General features: G+C 33.2%; 1 protein-coding gene across 1 annotated transcript in view; it reads right to left on the reverse strand.

Annotated features, from left to right (window-relative positions):
* Nucleotides 1–3932, reverse strand: part of LOC131972265 (vitamin D3 receptor A) — a 148711-nt gene extending 144779 nt beyond the window's left edge. The window contains exon 1 of the mRNA XM_059334070.1: nucleotides 3766–3932. The gene's annotated coding sequence lies outside the window, so the exon portion shown is untranslated. The remainder of the gene's footprint in view (nucleotides 1–3765) is intronic.
* Between the last annotated feature and the right edge of the window lie 14734 nt (nucleotides 3933–18666).

Genomic DNA, 18666 nt, shown 5'->3' on the forward strand with positions numbered 1-18666 from the left:
TTTCAAGCACTTATCAGATATTACAAGGTGCATTTTTTAAGATTTTCCAGCATCATATAACTGTGGTAAGCTAAATATTTACATGCAGTACAGACAGTATGTACACTATATTGATTATTTCACTTCTTCATTACATTAAATTAAATGCTACTGTGTGATGACATCATTCTGCAGAAGGGTGATAACACAACAAAGTTTAGAGTTTAAAAAAAAAATGTGCCATGTTATTATAAGAACACTTTAGATCCTTTATAACATACATTTTAAGCCGATTCAAGCACTTTTCAAACTTTAAAAACATTAAAATCAAAGTGTTTAAGGATTATAACAGCAACTGTAGGAAGACTGAAAACAGATAAATGATTAAATGGTTAAAATTTCAGCCTCTAAGTGAAATATATAAGCTGGTAAATTCACAGCATAACCAGCAAAACAGTTACATTTCCTGCATGAACAACAACAAAACAGAGTACTGCACTACAAAAAGCAACTGATAAAAAAATAAGAAATAAATAACCAGAATTAAGCAAATACTGTACATGCTAGAAACAAGTAAAATTATCTTCCAGTGCAGTAAGTAAATGTTTCTTTGTAAGAATTATCTAAATAAGTAACAATATCTACTGGATAGAAACTGGAAAAACATATATATTTATATGGGAAAAGAATAACAAACATTACAAAATAACTAAATATGACAAACCCTAGTAAGGGCAGCATTTATATAGAAAGAAAGGGGGGAAAAAGTACAATATCGATATATACGATATGGTCTAATTCCATATCACATTAAAAAATATATCAATATATTGCCCAGCCCTACTGTTGCTCGACATAAGAAGAAAATACTTGGGAGGTTCATGTTTTTTGCAGTGTGGAACCATCAACAAAAATGAACCAGAAAGTTAACAGGCATTATATATATGAACGCATAATATAACCATTATATAACCAAATAAGAGTCACACCACCACTTCTTGTTTGTTTTTGTTTTGCTTTGTTTGTTAGCTTTTGTTTTTAATAATAATAATACATTTTATTTGTAATGCACTTTACATTACAGGAAATCTCAAAGTTTTCTGTTTCATAAGCCAGGTATTGATTTTGTATGTCTTAAAAACTGTTTTTAATAATTTCTTTGAATTGTATTGTAATCTGTATTCCACTTTTTGGTAAATTATTGAATTTAATATTGTAATTTCTTTCTTATAACTGCCAGAGATTCTAGATTGTAATTGTTACTCTGCATGCTTTTACTATGTGTATTTAAATTGTGTCCTGTTTAAGGACCCCAGGAAGAATAGCCATTACTCCCACAACGGAGTGATGGCTAATGGGGATCCTAATAAATAAACAAACAAATAAACAAAAAAACCACAATCTCTAACTGCAGTAAGTGAGTGAAGCTCCACGCTGATCTGTCCCTTTGTTTCCTCCACATCACACACACTGACACCCTCCAGGAAGGAACACTTCTTAAAGCCACATCCCATCATCCATCTGCATGTCACACAAACACACACAGTCAGAAATAATAGCAACTCAATGCAATAATAACCTCATAGTGGCTTTATTTTTCCTATCGCTGTTGTGGGATTTGCAGGGATTTGCAGCAGTGGCCGCCTGCTGCAGGCAAACACACACATGTGGAATGTGGAGGGAAGCACCCGCCTTTAACAATAACACACACACACACACACACACACACACGCACACACACACACACAACACAACCGGGACGAGGCTATTAGTGCACAAGTTGTTGCAGAAATGCATCTAGTGCCATGTGGCGTCAACGCATGTAAACGTGGTAGAGCGAGGAAACAAAGAAAAGCTGCAGGGTTTTTTTTTTTTTTTTTTTTTTACTCCTCATGTGCTGCAGCTAGCTTAAACATTGCATGCTATAACCGGAGACTTTAGTGCGTTTCTGTCACAAAACTAAAACTGTGAACGCTTCTCTTACCTGATGTGGCATAGCACAACTCTCTGTGCAGCAGGGCAGCAGAGAGAAGAAGCACAGATTTTTTTTTTTTTTTTTTTTTGGAGCGATGTGGTCCAATTATCCGAGCTTGCTTGCTGTGGTTAAATGAAGTCTTTTTTTTCCTCTTAACTATTCCTCCACGCTGCAAAAAACAACTTTTTCCTCCGCGTAAAAGCTAAAAAACTGTATATATCCAGATCCAGGACAGGAGTGATCCGGCTCGGCTGTCTAACGGTCAGTCAGTCAGTCAGTCTGGGGGGGTGGGGGGGCTGGGATCTGGGATCTGGATCTGGGATCTGGTAGCCCTGATGACGTGCAGTTATGTCTCGCATGGACACAGTGTTGCGCCAAACGTCATTCAATAAATCTGGCGATTCAATAGCAGAGGTAAACAGTGCTTTGAGGAGGACTTTGGACCTTTTTTGCGAAACGTTTTCGCGACTTCTGGGACATTCAGCAACAACACAATGCACATAAACACCATAGAAACTAACTTTTAACTTTAGGATGCTTGCTACGATTGACATTTAGTTATTATAGGAGAATATGACGCAACATCGCCACCCTGTTATAAAATAATCGCCTAAGTCATTTTTCCAAGTTTTGCAGGAAACACAAAAAACTTCACCAAAAGTCTAACATAGGCCTATGACATTTATTTATTATCATTTCACTCAAAAATGATGTAACAAAAGATGGCTGTTGGCATAGTAATAACACTGTGTGTAAATTATGTAACTTAAGATAAATAAATGACTTGGGCAATTGTTTTTTGAACATGCCTTTGTGACTTATGCAAGATGTGGTAACACTTTATTTTGAAGGCGTCTACATAAGAGTGACATGAGCGTGTCATAAACATGACATGGGATGTGTCATGAACATTAATGACACTTTGAAGTCACATTAATGCTCATGTCATGTTTCTGACACGCTCATGTCACTCTTATGTAGACACCTTCAAAATAAAGTGTTGCCATATCTTGCATAAGTCACAAAGGCATGTTCAAAAAAAAAATTGCCTAAGTCACATTTTATTTTGACTTAGGCATAATAAATCCGCTTAAGTCACACACTTGACATAGGCCATTATGTTAAAAGGGGGTAAAATCACATGATCTGATCAACTGAGGATGTATGTGATTTTACCATAGGTGGAAAAAAAATGACAATAAATGACTTATAGGCGATTATTTTAACAGTGTGACGACAATGTGGGACTTAAACGCAACATGTAAGTGAGAGAAGCAGCAAAGTAACAATTTTATCTGATACATTTGTGAACTCACGTTGCAACTTCTGTGCATTCGGCCATATTCAATTGCTACATTTTTTTTTTTTATATATATAGGGGGTTTTCGCGGTCCCCCCTTTCTTTCTTTCTGCACACACACACACACACACACACACACATACACATGAGCGTTAACGGGACTCGGACACTGGCGAACAAAAAACGGCAGCAGCAGCAGCACTTAGAACACAAAAACATGACCTTTAATGAACATGAAGCACACATGAACGTGTGTGTTGTGGTGTTGTGTGTTGTGTGAAATGGCTCGTGTGTGTACGGCGGCATGTCTAAAGGCTGCAGCCCGCTACAGAGCAATAACAACAGCTACGGTAACACACTTCACTGGCCTGGAAACGTGTTCCACTCGGCCTGAAAGCACTTCTTCAGCAAAAAAAAAACGACAAATACGAGAAAAAAGAGCCCAACAACAGCGCTGTAACACTGTCACACCCACTGTCACTATAGGGAATAGAAGTGGAAAATAACTTACATTAGTCCACGCGAAGGGCAACGTAAGCAGACACACTGTTAGTCCAGTTTTTTAGATCTGTATCAACATAGACGGGCAGCACTTCTCCTATAGTCCCGCCCCCTCGGTTTAACACTCAGGCATATCTATACATATATATTCCCCTCCAGTGGCCAATCACAGCGCTCCACTCCGGAGCAGAGTCTGCTCCCATTGGTCGAGACGCGGATCAGTTTCCAGCCAGCTGTCTCGTTACCATATAGGGGGGGTGTCGTCAGTAACACACAGCCTGATAGGTAGTAAACAATTTCTTCAAATAATAATAGGCAATTTAAAAAATATACACGATTAACTCTTTGGAGTTTTGGGTTTTGAATCCTTTTCATCCTGCCTGTATTCATCACTTAAATAATGTTTAAATGCCATGTTGGTATATTTTTTCACCTATATGACCTGATAATAATAATAGATTTTTTTATTCTGACTTACTGGATTAAAACATTTTGAACCAAATAGATACAAAGAAAAACCAACATAAATGTGATCTTGTGATTGTGTGTGATCCTGTCATCAAGTCTGGTTTTTATTCTAGTGGGACTCGATTTTATTTGTGTCTTGTGTGTTTAGTGTAACAATTTTGGTAATTTTGTGTCTTTTTTTAGTCATTTTGTGTCTTTGTAAGTCATTAAGTGTCGTTTTTGGTCGTTTTGTGTCTTTTTTGGTCATTTTGTTTCTTCTGTTGTATCTCTTTTAGTTATTTTGTGTCTTTTTTAGTTATTTTGTGTCTTTTTTAGTCATTATGTGTCTGTGTTTTTTGTTGGCCATTCTGTCTTCTCATTTTGTGTCTTTTTTTGGTCCTTTAGTGTCTTTTTGGTCACATTATGTCCTTTTTTGGTCATTTTGTGTAATTTTTTAGTTATTTTGTGTCTTTTTTGTCATTTTGTGTCATTTTTTTGTCATTTTGTATCTTTTTTGGTCACTTTGTGTCTTTTTTAGTCATTTTGTGTCTTTATTTGGTCATTTTGTGTCTTTTTTTAGTCCTTTAGTCCAACATAAAATGTGATTTTGAATCTTTTTTTTTACTTTCAAAACACTATCATGCTCAATAAAGACTTTGAAATGTTGCAAATGTGAACAAAGGTGTCAAGTCTAACATATAAGAGGGTTCCATCCAGTTCTATCATTTGATACTAAATCTATTTGAGCTTGTCTCCAGTTTTACTTGGTATATCATCATCAAACTGAAACTGGCCTCATGGAGTTTACAGCCAGAACTAAGATATATATATATATAGAGAGAGAGATATAGATATAGATATAGATATAGATATAGATATTGATATAGATATAGATATATATGTATATATATATATATATATATATATATATATATATATATATATATATAATTATAAAAATATATATAAATATATAAAAATTATTATTTCACTATAATTATAGAAAAAATATGAAAATTAAATATAAATTTGTTGGTCATGAGTTGCCTCAAAAGATGAAAAAAAAGTATTTAATAATATTTTTCTACATGTCCTAAAACCAGTCTGATGTCATGGGGTCCTTTTTGACCCCTGAGGACCATGGGTGCTATAAAAATGTATAAAACACTTAAAAAAAGTTGAAATGTATATTATCTATAAAGGATGCAGAGGGGCACATATGCTGAAAATTTCAGCAATTCTATTAAAGTAAACTTTTATGATGAAAATGATTTGGGGTCAAAAAGGACCCAGGACCACAGGAGGGTTAAGTAAAAGTACTAATACCACACTGTGAAATAAAAATAATATGTAAAAGTCCTGCATTCAAACCTTATATAATTAAAAGTACAAAAGTATCAGCATCAAAATGTACTTAAAGTATCAAAAGTAAAACTACTCGTTATGCAGAAAGGACCCACTCAGATTGTTTTATATATTCTGAATATATGATTAGATTATTGTACTGATGCATTTATGTAAGCAGTGTTTTAATTTTGTCAAGGTAGAGCTCATTTTAATTACATAATATACTGGTATGAGGTTAAATCATTTTTAAAAAAAAGTTGATTTAAATAGATTTCTAATAAAGATGACTAACATGTCTGACCTCACTGCTTCATTTAAGAGCAGCTCTGATTCAGCAGAACTCGAGAATAATATTATTAATAATATATTAATATTAATAATAATAATAATTGATTGTGATGATGATATAAGAAATCATGACTGTTTATGTCTTATATTACTTTATGCGTCATTGAGTACCCTGAAAAGTGCAATATATACAATGTATTATTATTATTATTATGATAATTTTTTTTTTTTATTACAGTAGGCTAATGAGAACTATGACTTGTTCTTCCAGTGGTCATATCATGTTTGCATCTTGCTAATGGGCATGTATTAGTATTATGCATAGGATTTTTTATTCAGTCAAATGTAACATTTGCTGAGTTTGTTGATTTTTAAAAAACTTTCTTGAAGGTTTGGACAAATAAACTCAACTTTGTATGAAAGCCACGGGTATCAGCTCTCAAATACTTTTTGAATTTCATTTTTATCTGCTACAGAGGCTGAAAAATCTATTATTTAGTAGGTGTTGAATTTCCAGAAAAACTTCAGGTTTTAGGGGGTCATTTGAAAATCGCCCAGAGGTTTTACAGGCATTTTTTTCCAGGCGCTTTAGGCCTTAATGGGTTAAGAGCAGCTCTGATTTAGCAGAACTCAGGAAATACTCATTTTCTAACCTTTTCATATCCAATTTAATCATGTCTAGCTAATGTTTACAAATTAGGAGCATAAACTCGTATAACAGCAGAAGCACAACACAGAGAAATAGAGCTAATTTATGTGCACATATTAAATGATTAATGATGAAATTACAGAAAGCGACCCGTTTTACATTACAACTGTGCAGATTAGACTTAGACAATATCCAGACTTGACTAACCACTTAACTAATATGCAACATGATATGCATACATGATTTTTTTTAGACCACTGTGGTACAAAATCTGTCCATTATGATTCTCTTATCTCTATTTCTAAAAAAAATTTTTAAAAAGTACAATATTTGCCTCAAAATGTAGTGGAGTAGAAGTATAAAGTTACATGAAATGGAAATCTTCAAGTAAAGTACAAGTACTTCAACATGATACTTAAGTACAGTACTTGAGTAAAAATGTACTTAGTTACTTTCCACCACTCATATTAAGTATGGCAATAATAATAGTATTCAGATCCCTTACTTAATTAAAGTGTATGATTGACAGAAAAATAATCTCCAACTATTTTGATTATTTATTTATCCTTAAAAATACATTTCCATGTATAAACGGCAGAAAATTGTGTTTTCAGCCTCTCAAATATTGACATTTCTTCATGTTTTTATCTGTTTTATATCACGTTAAACTTAATATTTTCTGTGTTTTTAAATGACAAAACAAGACATTTAAAGACATTAACGTAGCCTTTGAGAAACTGGGATACACTGTAAAAAATGTCTGTAGATTTAACAGTGAAAAACTGCTAAACCATGACAGTAAAAGACGTAAAATAATAAATGAGTTAATTCAGTTTCAGTTACAATGAAACACTGTAAATGTAAATATCAGCCAAAACAGTATTTTTTACTTTAAAAAAAAAAAAAACATTACTCCACTGTAAAATACTCTGGCACCGTATTTGTAGCAAAAATATACTGTGATATATATACTGTATACACACACACACACACACACACACACACAAACACACACATACACACATGTGTATGTAGTGTATGTAGTGTATGTAGTACAATGTAGTGAAGTAGAAGTATAAAGTTACATGAAATGGAAATACTCAAGTAAAGTACAAGTACCTCAACAAGATACTTAAGTACAGTAATGAGTAAAAATGTACTTAGTTACTTTCCACAACTGTAATTAAGTATGACAATAATAATAATAATAATAATAATAATAATAAAAATAATAGTCATGGAGCTTGAGTCATGATCAGGGTTCTTGCTTCCCTCCATGACCGGTGATTTTTTTTTTTTTTAGGCTACATTTCTGTGTACAAATGTGTGTTTTGACAATTTTGAGTGTTGCATGTATATTGTAACTCCACATTTCTCACCATGAATTATTTATGATTTACCTATACATAATATATGAAAGTTCCAGCTTGCTCTTCTCTCCCTTTCTGATCTCCGTGTCCTGCTGGAAACCGATAGTATCCACACATACCAAGAGTAAAGTGAACAACACGTCCACTAACCCACTAACCAGCCGCTCTGTGTTTATATATGGACAGGGCTAATTTGTCGACTTGATGGGAGAAGTCAGATGGAGCGATGGGACCCTGGGGTGCTATACTGTGACACCCCTGGGAGGGTTTATTATAGCACTTCAATTACCACATTACCCACTCTGTAATTAGGAGTGATTCACTTCCTATATCCATCTCTTGTCATTTCTCTGATGGGCTTAGCAGCCCACAGCACCAGCCTGGGAACCTGGGCTATATATGTATATGTATATATATCAAGTACATATGAACTTTAGGTCATTGCTGTTTCAGGGGTTCAAGATTCCTGGGGGAAATACCTGGAATGAGGCGGGTCTCACTCGCCGAAACGACCCTAATTTGAATATGAGACGTCCGGAGCGGACTTTTGTCGGGACTTTTTTCGTCCCTGTTGAACAGTAGTTCTCAACCTTTTTGAGTCGCGACCCCCAATTTTATATGCATGTTGTCCACGACCCCCGCTCACTGAAAAGAATCTCACACGCACAGTTCAGATCACCCAAAAAAGAAAGAAAATGACCAAAAAAAAGACACAAAATGACTCAAAAAAGACACAAAATGACCAAAGAAAGAAACAAATTGACCAAAAAAAGACACAAAATGACCAAAAGGACACAAAATGACCAAAAAAAGACACAAAATGACCAAAGAAACAAACAAATTGACCAAAAAAAGACACAAAATGACCAAAAGGACACAAAATGACCAAAAAAAGAAACAAATTGACCAAGAAAAGACACAAAATGACCAAAAACAGACACAAAATGACCAAAAAAGACACAAAATGACCAAAGAAAGAAACAAATTGACCAAAAAAAGACACAAAATGACCAAAAAAAGACACAAAATTACAAAAAAAACCAACACAAAATTACCAAAAAGAAGACATTAAATTACCAAAAATATATTAACTCTTTAACACAGTGGAGACAGAGCTGACTTCCAAAATGATTTGGCGACCCCCAGAAATCATCTCGCGACCCCAATTGGGGTCGGGACCCCAAGGTTGAGAATAGCTGCTGTAGAAGAGCAGGGGCTTTTTTCTCCCCTGAAAACAGCCTGGTTGCTGATTGGATAGAATGTTAAGCAGGATGTGATGTAGTACTCTGCGCCACAACAACGAGCACCATTTGTAAAAGCCAGCAAAGCAGTGTTGCCAACTTAGCCACTTTGTTGCTATAATTAGCAACTTTTCGGCTCTTCTTAAGAAGAGTAAGAACGAGTTGAAGCGGCACAGTCCTCCTGCAGCAGTCTCTCCCAGCTGCAGAGCCGGAGGGGATGTTTACCCCTTAGCGTCCAGTCTGCAAATTGCTAACAGGCTAAAAGTTAGCTCTGTAGCAGGACAGTGTGTAATCCTCAGGTTCACTCCTATCCAACGCGTCAATCTTTAGATCTTCATCCTCCAAGATTTCTGACATGCAGAGGTCAATTTATTGTTCAATTTAGGGATTAAATTATGGATAAATACATTTTCCCATCTGTCAAAGAACTTCATCTCTATAAATTGTTTCATGTTGTCTAATGATGTCTAAAAGCTCATTTAACTGCTGTTTGAACAATATAATTCACACACAAATCCACTTTTATATCATGTTCATTTTTGTTTTTATATTGTTATGTTTGTTATTGTCATTAAAACTTGTTGTTGATCTTATACATGTGTTTTTTCTATTATCAGTTTATTACTTTCTTATAACTATGACATTTTTAAATCCAGGTTTTCTGCCTATTCCTGCACTTTATACTATTTGTTATCTTTGTCATTTTATGTAATTCTAACCGTGCAAATAAAACCTAAAAACCTAAAGAGTTTCAACCTTCAACCTATGACTTTTCAGAACAAGAAGGTCCATGTTGACAATTGACATCCCAATAAATAATCCATAACTTGTCGTACATTTCCTGCAGGTACCAGTGTGAGAGGCAACATTAGCTCTGTCTCTTTCTGACGGAAGAAGAAAAAAAAAGTCATCTTGAAGCCGATTGGTGGCTTTGATTCCTCTGTAATTGGATTAGGGTATTGCAAAACTTGCTCTCAGTGCTGTGTGAAAGGAATCTTTTGAGAAAGAAACCCTTCTTATTCATTCTGTGATATAAGGCATGGAACATGTAAAAAATAAATAAATAAATAAAAACTGCCAGGAGCTGCTGTCAGACAGTGTGTGGAGGTGTTTTCATCATGGATGGAGTTTGATGTTGTTACAGTTAAATCAACAAGTTTATCTCAGGTAACTGAGGAACATCTACGGTGGTAAACAGCTCTAATGTTGCTGTTATCTCATTTTCCTCAAATAACGTGAATAACTAGAGCAGACGAGCCTGAAATATACTGTTATATTATTACACCCTGTTCTCTATATTCTACCATACCATACTACACCATAGTTATCCTATACAATATACTGTCATAACATGTCATAACATGACATAACTATATTCTGTGTTATTCTATACTTAACTATACTATACATTATACTGTCAGACAGAACTATACTCTGTGTTATTGTATACTAAACTATACTATATATACTGTATATACTGTTATGTTGCACTATACTCTGTACTATTATATACAAAACTATACTATACATTATACTGTTATAGAGCACTATACTCTGTGTTATTCTATTCTGTACTAAACGATACTATACATTATACTGTCATACATTACTATAATCTATGCTATTCTATACTAACCTATACTATATATACTGTTATATAGCATTATTCTCTGTACTATTCTATATTAACTATAAAATACATTATACTGTCATACATTACTATGATCTATGCTATTCTATACTAGACTATACTATACATTATACTGTTATACAGCACTATACTCTGTACTATTCTATACTTAAAAAAAGACATAAAATGATTAAAAAAAGAGACAAAATTACTAAAAAAAGACACAAAATGACTAAAAAAAGACACAAAATTACTAAAAAAGAGGCAAAATGACAAAAAAAGACACAAAATGACTAAAAAAGACACAAAATAACTAAAAGAGACACAAAATGACCAAAAAAGACATACAAAAAAAGACATAAAATGATTAAAAAATACACAAAATTACTAAAAAAAGACACAAAAAGCACACAAAAAAGACACAAAATTACTAAAAAAGACACAAAATAACTAAAAAAGACACAACAAAAGTAACAAAATGACCAAAAAAGATACAAAAAAGACACAAAATTACCAAAAAAGACCAAAAAATGACTAAAATTGTTCCACAAAACACACAAGACCCAAATAAAATAGATTCCCACTAGAATAAAAACCAGAGTTGATGACAGGATCACACACAATCACAAGATCACATTTATGTTGGTTTTTCTTTGTTTCTTTGGTTCAAAATATTTAATCCAGTAAATCAGAATAAAAAATCTATTATTATTATCAGGTCATATAGATGAAAAAAATATACCAACATGGCAACAAGTGGTGAATACAGGCAGGATGGAAAGGATTAAAAAATTGACAAAATAGCCCAAAACTCCATAGAGTTAATGAAAAACATAAAAGTTAAAAACTGAGTATACTTTATAATATACTCATAGTACTCCGTACCATACAAAACTATATTATAACTGGTCTGATTGTGATTCAAAACTTAACTTTCTTCAGGCAAATTCCAACTGCTGCAATCATTATGACGCTAATCTTGCTTGACTTTTGGCCGAGCGCCCAAATATAAATGTCAAAGCTAAATGGTCATGTGGTATGTATGTTAAAGTCAGACACAGTCTGACCAAAAGCTGCTGCAGCGACAAGAAAAACCTCAAATAAATCCATAAATAAAATTTAAAAACAGCATGAATCTGCACAGCTCACAAGTGCCTCAAAGCCAGTGATAGACTGCAAAAAGCAACTGCCAAAAAATTAGAAATAAATAACAAGAATTAAACAAATACATGCTCGAAACAAGTAAAATCATAAGCCAGTGCAGTAAGTACATTTTTCTTTGTAAGAATTATTTAAATAAGTAAAAATATCTAGGCACTTTTTTGTCATTTTGTGTCTTTTTTAAATAATTGTTTCTCTTTTTTGGTAATGCTGTGGGGGTTTTTCAGTAATTTTGTGTCTTTTTTTGGTCATTTTGTGTTTTTTTTCCAGGTCATTTTCTGTCTTTTTTGTCATTTTGAGTCATTTTTTGGTCATTTTGTGTCTTTTTATCAGTAATTTTGTGTCTTTTTTCTACTTATTTTGAGCAATTGTGGCAAAACTTGTGTAAAAATTCATCATATTCAACAGTTGAATAGCTTCAAAAGCAGGAGAAAAAAAAAAGCTCACAATGTCAGTCCTAAAAAACATCTTTAAACAATAAGATAAATAATAATTAAATAAGCACATAATAATAATAATAATAATGATAATAATAATAATAATAATAATAATAATAATAATAATAATAATAATAATAATAATAATAATAATAATTTAATTAAATAAGCAAGAAAACCAGATAAAAACAGTAAATCCGAGGGAAATGATCTTGCTGCATGGACAGATAATTTACCTTGACAAGATTTCTTAAATTGAGATTATTAAATCTAGAAATAAGCATGTTGAACACTTAAAATAAGAAATTAACTCTTAAAACAAGATAAATTAAAAAATGTAAATTGTCAAGGTAAATTATCTGTCCATGCAGCAAGATCATTTCCCTCAGATTTAGTGTTTTTTTGCAGTGTAATAATAAAATAAGCACATACAGCTATAGTCAGTAGGTAAATTATACTCAAAACAATATAATTTAGATACTATAGCTCGAAATAAGAAGAAAATACTTGGTAAGCTTCATGTTTTCTGCAGTGTTCTGAACATCAAACACAGTAATTTCACAGTTGAGTAGGAATTAATGTTGACTGAAGAACAAAAAGTGAAACTGTATCTGCGTGTGTACATTCTGCAGATTGCTCTACATTGTAATGTATATGTGTGAGTCTGTCAGCCGGCCTGTGTGTGCATGTGCAGGAATCTAGGCCATCCCTGTGGCTTTGTGTCTGAGAGGATCAGCCTATATGAGGGGCAGCAGGCAGGGGGCGGGGCCACGGAGGGGGCATGCGCACACACCACCTCATCTCCCTTTCTCTGTGTGTGTGTGTGTGTGTGTGTGTACTGTATGAGGTACCTGAGTTGTCTCGGGGTGTTTCCACTGTGCAAACACACTATAGCAGGGGTCATAAACTCAAATTACCTGGGGGCTGTATCAAAATTACCAAAAAAGACACAAAATGACCAAAAAAGACAAAAAATTACAGAAAAGACATAAAATTATTTAAAAAACACACAAAATTATTAAAAAAGACACAATTATTAAAAAACACACAAAAATATTTTTAAAAAGACACAAAATTACAAAAAATTGACACATAATTACAAAAAAAAGACACAAAATTATTTTTCCAAACAAATTTCTTAAAAAAGACACAATTATTAAAAGACACAAAAATATTTTAAAAAGTCACAAATTACCAAAAGAGACACAAAATGACCAAAAAATGACACAGAATTATTAAAAAAGACACGAAATTATAAAAAAACACACAAAATGACCAAAAATTATTTAAAAAAAATTCATTAAAAAAGACACAAAAATATTCAAAAAAGACACAAAATTACCAAAAAAATGACACAGAATTATTAAAAAAGACACAAAATTATAAAAAAAAAAAAACACACGAAATTATAAAAAAAACCCCACACAAAATGACCAAAAAAAAGATACAAATTTGCTAAAAAAAAAAAAAAGACATTTATAATTTAAAAAACACACAACATTATTACAAAAAAATTATTAAAAAACACACAAAAATATTTTAAAAAAGACACAAAATTACCAAAAAAAAGTAATTAAAGGGACCTTCCACACACAACACGGTAAAGTGCCATTCATATAAAACTCACATTAAACTTTCCAAAGCTCTTTTCTCTCTTCCTCACTATCTTCCTTCCCAGAACTCTCTCTCTCTCTCTCTCCCTCTCTCTCTCTCTCTCTCTCTATTCCCTCCCTCTCCCTCTCCCTCTCTCTCTCTCTCTCTCTCTCTCTCTCTCTCTCTCTCACAGGGAGAGTCTAGGAAACAGCTGGAAAAGCAAACAGTGGCGGGCCGGGGCTCGGCCGGCCCGCTGGCTCTCACACATGACTGGACCTTTGCTTGGATGAATGCAGTCCTCACACTGATGTTTCAGCTGCAGTCAGAAAGCACAAGGAGCAGCGCAATTGCACAAACCTAAAGGAATGCTGCAGCTCTTGGCAAACACGCTCTTTGATCGAGTTCTCGCTGTGCGGCCAGAAGATTGGTAGCAGTGTCACCGAGAGGAGAGTGTGCCACAAGTTTCTCAGGGAGATTCTGGCCCGCCTCCCCTCTGTCCCCATTTTACATTTCATGCTCCTCGGCTCTGCCGTGACCTCCGACCCCTGTAACAATGTCATCATCGGGCCTCCAACATCAATAAACTCGACCCATATTCACAACAAATTTGCTGCATTCTTTCCAATTAGACAGGAGAGAATCTGAGAGCAGAGAGAAAGTGGAACAGACAGAAAACAACTGCACTGCAAAAACTAAACTGACAGGAAATAAGGAATAAATTACTTTATGTGCTTATTTAATTATTATTATTATTGTTATTATAAACTGCAAAACTGACAGAAAGGAAAAAATCACTAGAATTTAGCAAATACATGCTAAATGATGTTCAGACTGCAATGAACATGAAGCTTACCAAGTATTTTCTTCTTATATCTAGCCATAGTATCTTAATTAGATTGTTTTGAGTATAATTTACCTACTGACCATAGCTTTATGTTCTTTTTTTTTTTTTTAAAACACATAAAAAACCCAACAAAAAAACACAAAAAACAGAAAAACAAAAAATACACACAAAAAAACACAAAAAATGCAAAAAATTACAAAAAAAACAAAAAAAACTGAAAAAAAAAACAAAAACACACACAAAAAATATGAAAACATAAAAACACACATTAAAAACACACAAAAAGAAAAAAACAAAAAACACAAAAAAAACTCAAAACACACACAAACATAAAAAATACACAAAACACACAAAAAACATAAAAAACACAATAAAATTACAAAAAAACATATTAAAACACACAGAAATCACACAAAAAATTACAAAAAACACATAAAAAACCCTGATAAAAAACACAAAAAAACAGAGAAACAAAACAATACACACAAAAAACCACAAAAAATTGCAAAAAAATTACTAAAAAAACTAATAAACTGAAAAAATACACAAAACACAAAAAAAACACATAAAACACACCAAAAAACATTAAACCCAAAAGATTGCATTAAAGATGCATTGGAATGCTGAATGCACACTGCAGAATTAAAAAAAATCTCTGCAAAAACTTTAACTTAAAACAGTAAAATCATGTTACACTTGGTCGAGGTGGTTTTAACCTTTGCTGAAAAAGAGTTGATGCACTAAATGAGACGTGGAAACTTCTGGAAAAGCCAAAACTTTAGAGAAAAGCTGACAGCAGCAGGGCTCTCCGGCGCTTTCATAGACTCCAGAGGGTTAAAAACTAGCACAATATCTTGTTCGTGATCACATGACTATTAGGCTCCAACGAGAGAAGTTCAGCCTGAGAGCAGGAAGTGGTTTTCCTGCCCTCCATCTGGAAAGTGCGTCCATGTATGATGTCATGTGCAAAGACACTATTAGCAGAAAATATCTGGATGATGTCATACAGTTTGTCTTTTATTGAGCATATTCAGGATCATATTTATGTGGCGCTGTAATAAAAACAACCTCAGCTGGGATCAGATCCAGCTCCATGTGACCAGAGTTCAGATAAGCTGTTAAAAATAATGAATAAATTAATGTAATAAAAACAAGTAGAACATACCACTCATATCTACACTGGAAATAATCGCTGTGAAATCTACAGTTATTTACTGTATTATCCACAGTTCATCACTGTGTTTGATTTTTACAGTATAGTGCTGTATAATTTACAATAAAAATCAGTTCTTGTGACAAAATTACAGTAACTAAACATTACTGTAGAAAAAAACACATTAGACAGTATGAAAAGTAAAGTAGACTCCTGTATTTTTCCATTTTTATCATAATTTTGATCAGAATCAGTCCTATACAAATGCTGTTTAAATAATTAACTTAAAGTTTTTCATACAAAACACAGTATGGAAATCAATTGATATAAATGTATTATTATTATTTTCTTTAGTGTATAGAGTAATTACTTGCAATTAATAGTTATTTCTATAAAAAATAATGATGAAATTATTAGCAAATTAACAGCATTGTTTTCTGTGCCATATTGCCATATACAGTACCATTAAAAATCACAATGTTTAACTGTTTTTTATTCTTACAGTAAACAAATCAGTACTGTAAACACAACTAAAAAAAAATCAGTGTTTAATTGTTTTTTATTCTACAGTAAAGAAACCAGTACTGTAAATAAAAATACAGTAGTTCTACTGTAAATAATAATTACAGTAAGTTAATTGTTAATTGCTGTAAATAAGTTACTGTAAAAATCACAGTTAATTATTTACAGTGTACATCTTACCATCCTAAACTCCTTGTATACATTCTTTACAGTGTTTTGTCTCGTTTGTGCTCCTGCAGGAGGCAAAAAACATCAAAAGACAGAAAATGTTTTGGACACATTTCAAGAATGTGGATATTACAATCTGAATGTAACATAGACAGAGTATATATTAAAGACAGAGGCCTCCTAACCCATAACATAACTTGTTACATCATAAAGTCAAACCCTGGCATGCAGCTGCACTATAACATAATAATATTATATATTATAATAATATAATATTATTAAGGATTAATGTCTCATGCAGAGCAGACATCAACACAAAGCATCTTCAGTAAAGGAAGCTCTAAATCCCAATTGTTCAATAAATTAAAAACCTTTTGACCACCAAGATCTCTCGGACTCTGCAGCTTCAAACTTCCAGGAACATAAAAACAAAACAGAATATTTGAATGTCAGGACTCAGATGCAGAGCAGGTGAACTTAAAAGTTTCTTTATTCAAAGAATGCAGCAGGGTAAATCCTCACAGAGGGAAAGAAAAGAGCTCTGAAACACCTGAATCTGAGTAAAAACTAGACAAAGAAAAGTCGCTGCAAAAGTCGCTGCAAACACTGAATCTATCTACAATTAAAACTACATATAAAAATCCTAATCTAAGATAAAAAGGGGGAAAATTAACTAAACTCTCGAGGGGGAAACTATAAAATAATAACACCTACAAACTAAAAGCACTCCAAAAGGGAGAAACAAAAAAAAAAAAAGATTCTACTAAACACTATGAAAAACTGGATCAGGACTAAAGAGGGGGAAATTATAAAGAACATAAAATCATTCCAAAAGGAGGAAAAACAAAACGGTGTCTTTTTTCAGTATTTTTGTGTCTGTTTTTTGTTGTAATTTTGGGTCTTTTTTAAAATAATTCTGTGTCTTTTTTAAATCATTTTGGGTCTTTTATGGTAATTTTGTGTCTTTTTAAAATAATTTTGTGTCTTTTTAAAATAATTTTGTGTCTTTTTTTAGTAATTTTGTGTCTTTTTTGGTAATTTTGTGTCTTTTTGGGGTCATTTTGTGTCTTTTTCAATATTTTTGTGTCTTTTTTGGTCATTTTGTGTCTTTTTAAAATAATTTTGTGTCTTTTTTTGGTAATTTTGTGTCTTTTTAAAATAATTTTGTGTCTTTTTTTTAGTAATTTTGTGTCTTTTTTTTGGTAATTTTGTGTCTTTTTAGGGTAATTTTGTGTCTTTTTCAATATTTTTGTGTCTTTTTTGGTAATTCTGTTTATTTATTTTTTTCATTTTGTGTCTTTTTTGAGTCATTTTGTGTCTGTTTTTGGTCATTTTATACTGCCTCCAGCGGCCCCCAGGTGATGTGAGTTTGACACCCCTGCTTTAGAGAGTTTTTCTTTGGTTTTCTTTTCGATTTTCTTCCTGTTTGAGTCATTGTGCTGGTATCTTTCCTGTTTCGAAGGACACATACTTGCACATATTTAATATTTCCTGAGGAAATTGTGCAGTTTAAAATGTGTCACCTGTGCAGACTAAACATCCAAGCCATGTTTGTTTTCCAAGCCTCTAAAGCTCATTTTATTTGCGCACCCTCTGAGCAAATTAACATGCTTGCTTTAGCATTTGAGAGTTTCTGGACTTTTCCTTTGCTGCTGTTCCAAAGTAAAACCCAACACATGTTGTGTTATAACTACTTGGCTGAGGGGGAAATATATTTGATGGATTATTTCCACTCATTTCAGCTCTTCAGGAAGCTTTAAATGTGAAGTGGCTGCTGGGCTGCAGAGCGGATGCAGTCAGAGTGAACGCTGCACAAAGCTGCACAGTCATTAATCAGCTCTATCATAACACGCCACCTGTGTAGAGCAAGGGTCAGCAAAAATACATGTGTCAAAAAAAGATTTGGATTTAGTCCCTTATGGTTGATGTATTATTAGGGCCTCGGGGCAATCGCACCGAGCACTGGTCCCTACAGCAATAGCTGCAGGGACCAGTGCTGCACTACTGTTGTACTGTGGATTTCTTCTTCTTCCTCTTCTGGACGCAATTTTGTCCCGCTAC

Source organism: Centropristis striata, chromosome 5 (genome assembly GCF_030273125.1).
Source record: "Centropristis striata isolate RG_2023a ecotype Rhode Island chromosome 5, C.striata_1.0, whole genome shotgun sequence".
NCBI classification, from domain to species: Eukaryota; Metazoa; Chordata; class Actinopteri; order Perciformes; family Serranidae; genus Centropristis; species Centropristis striata.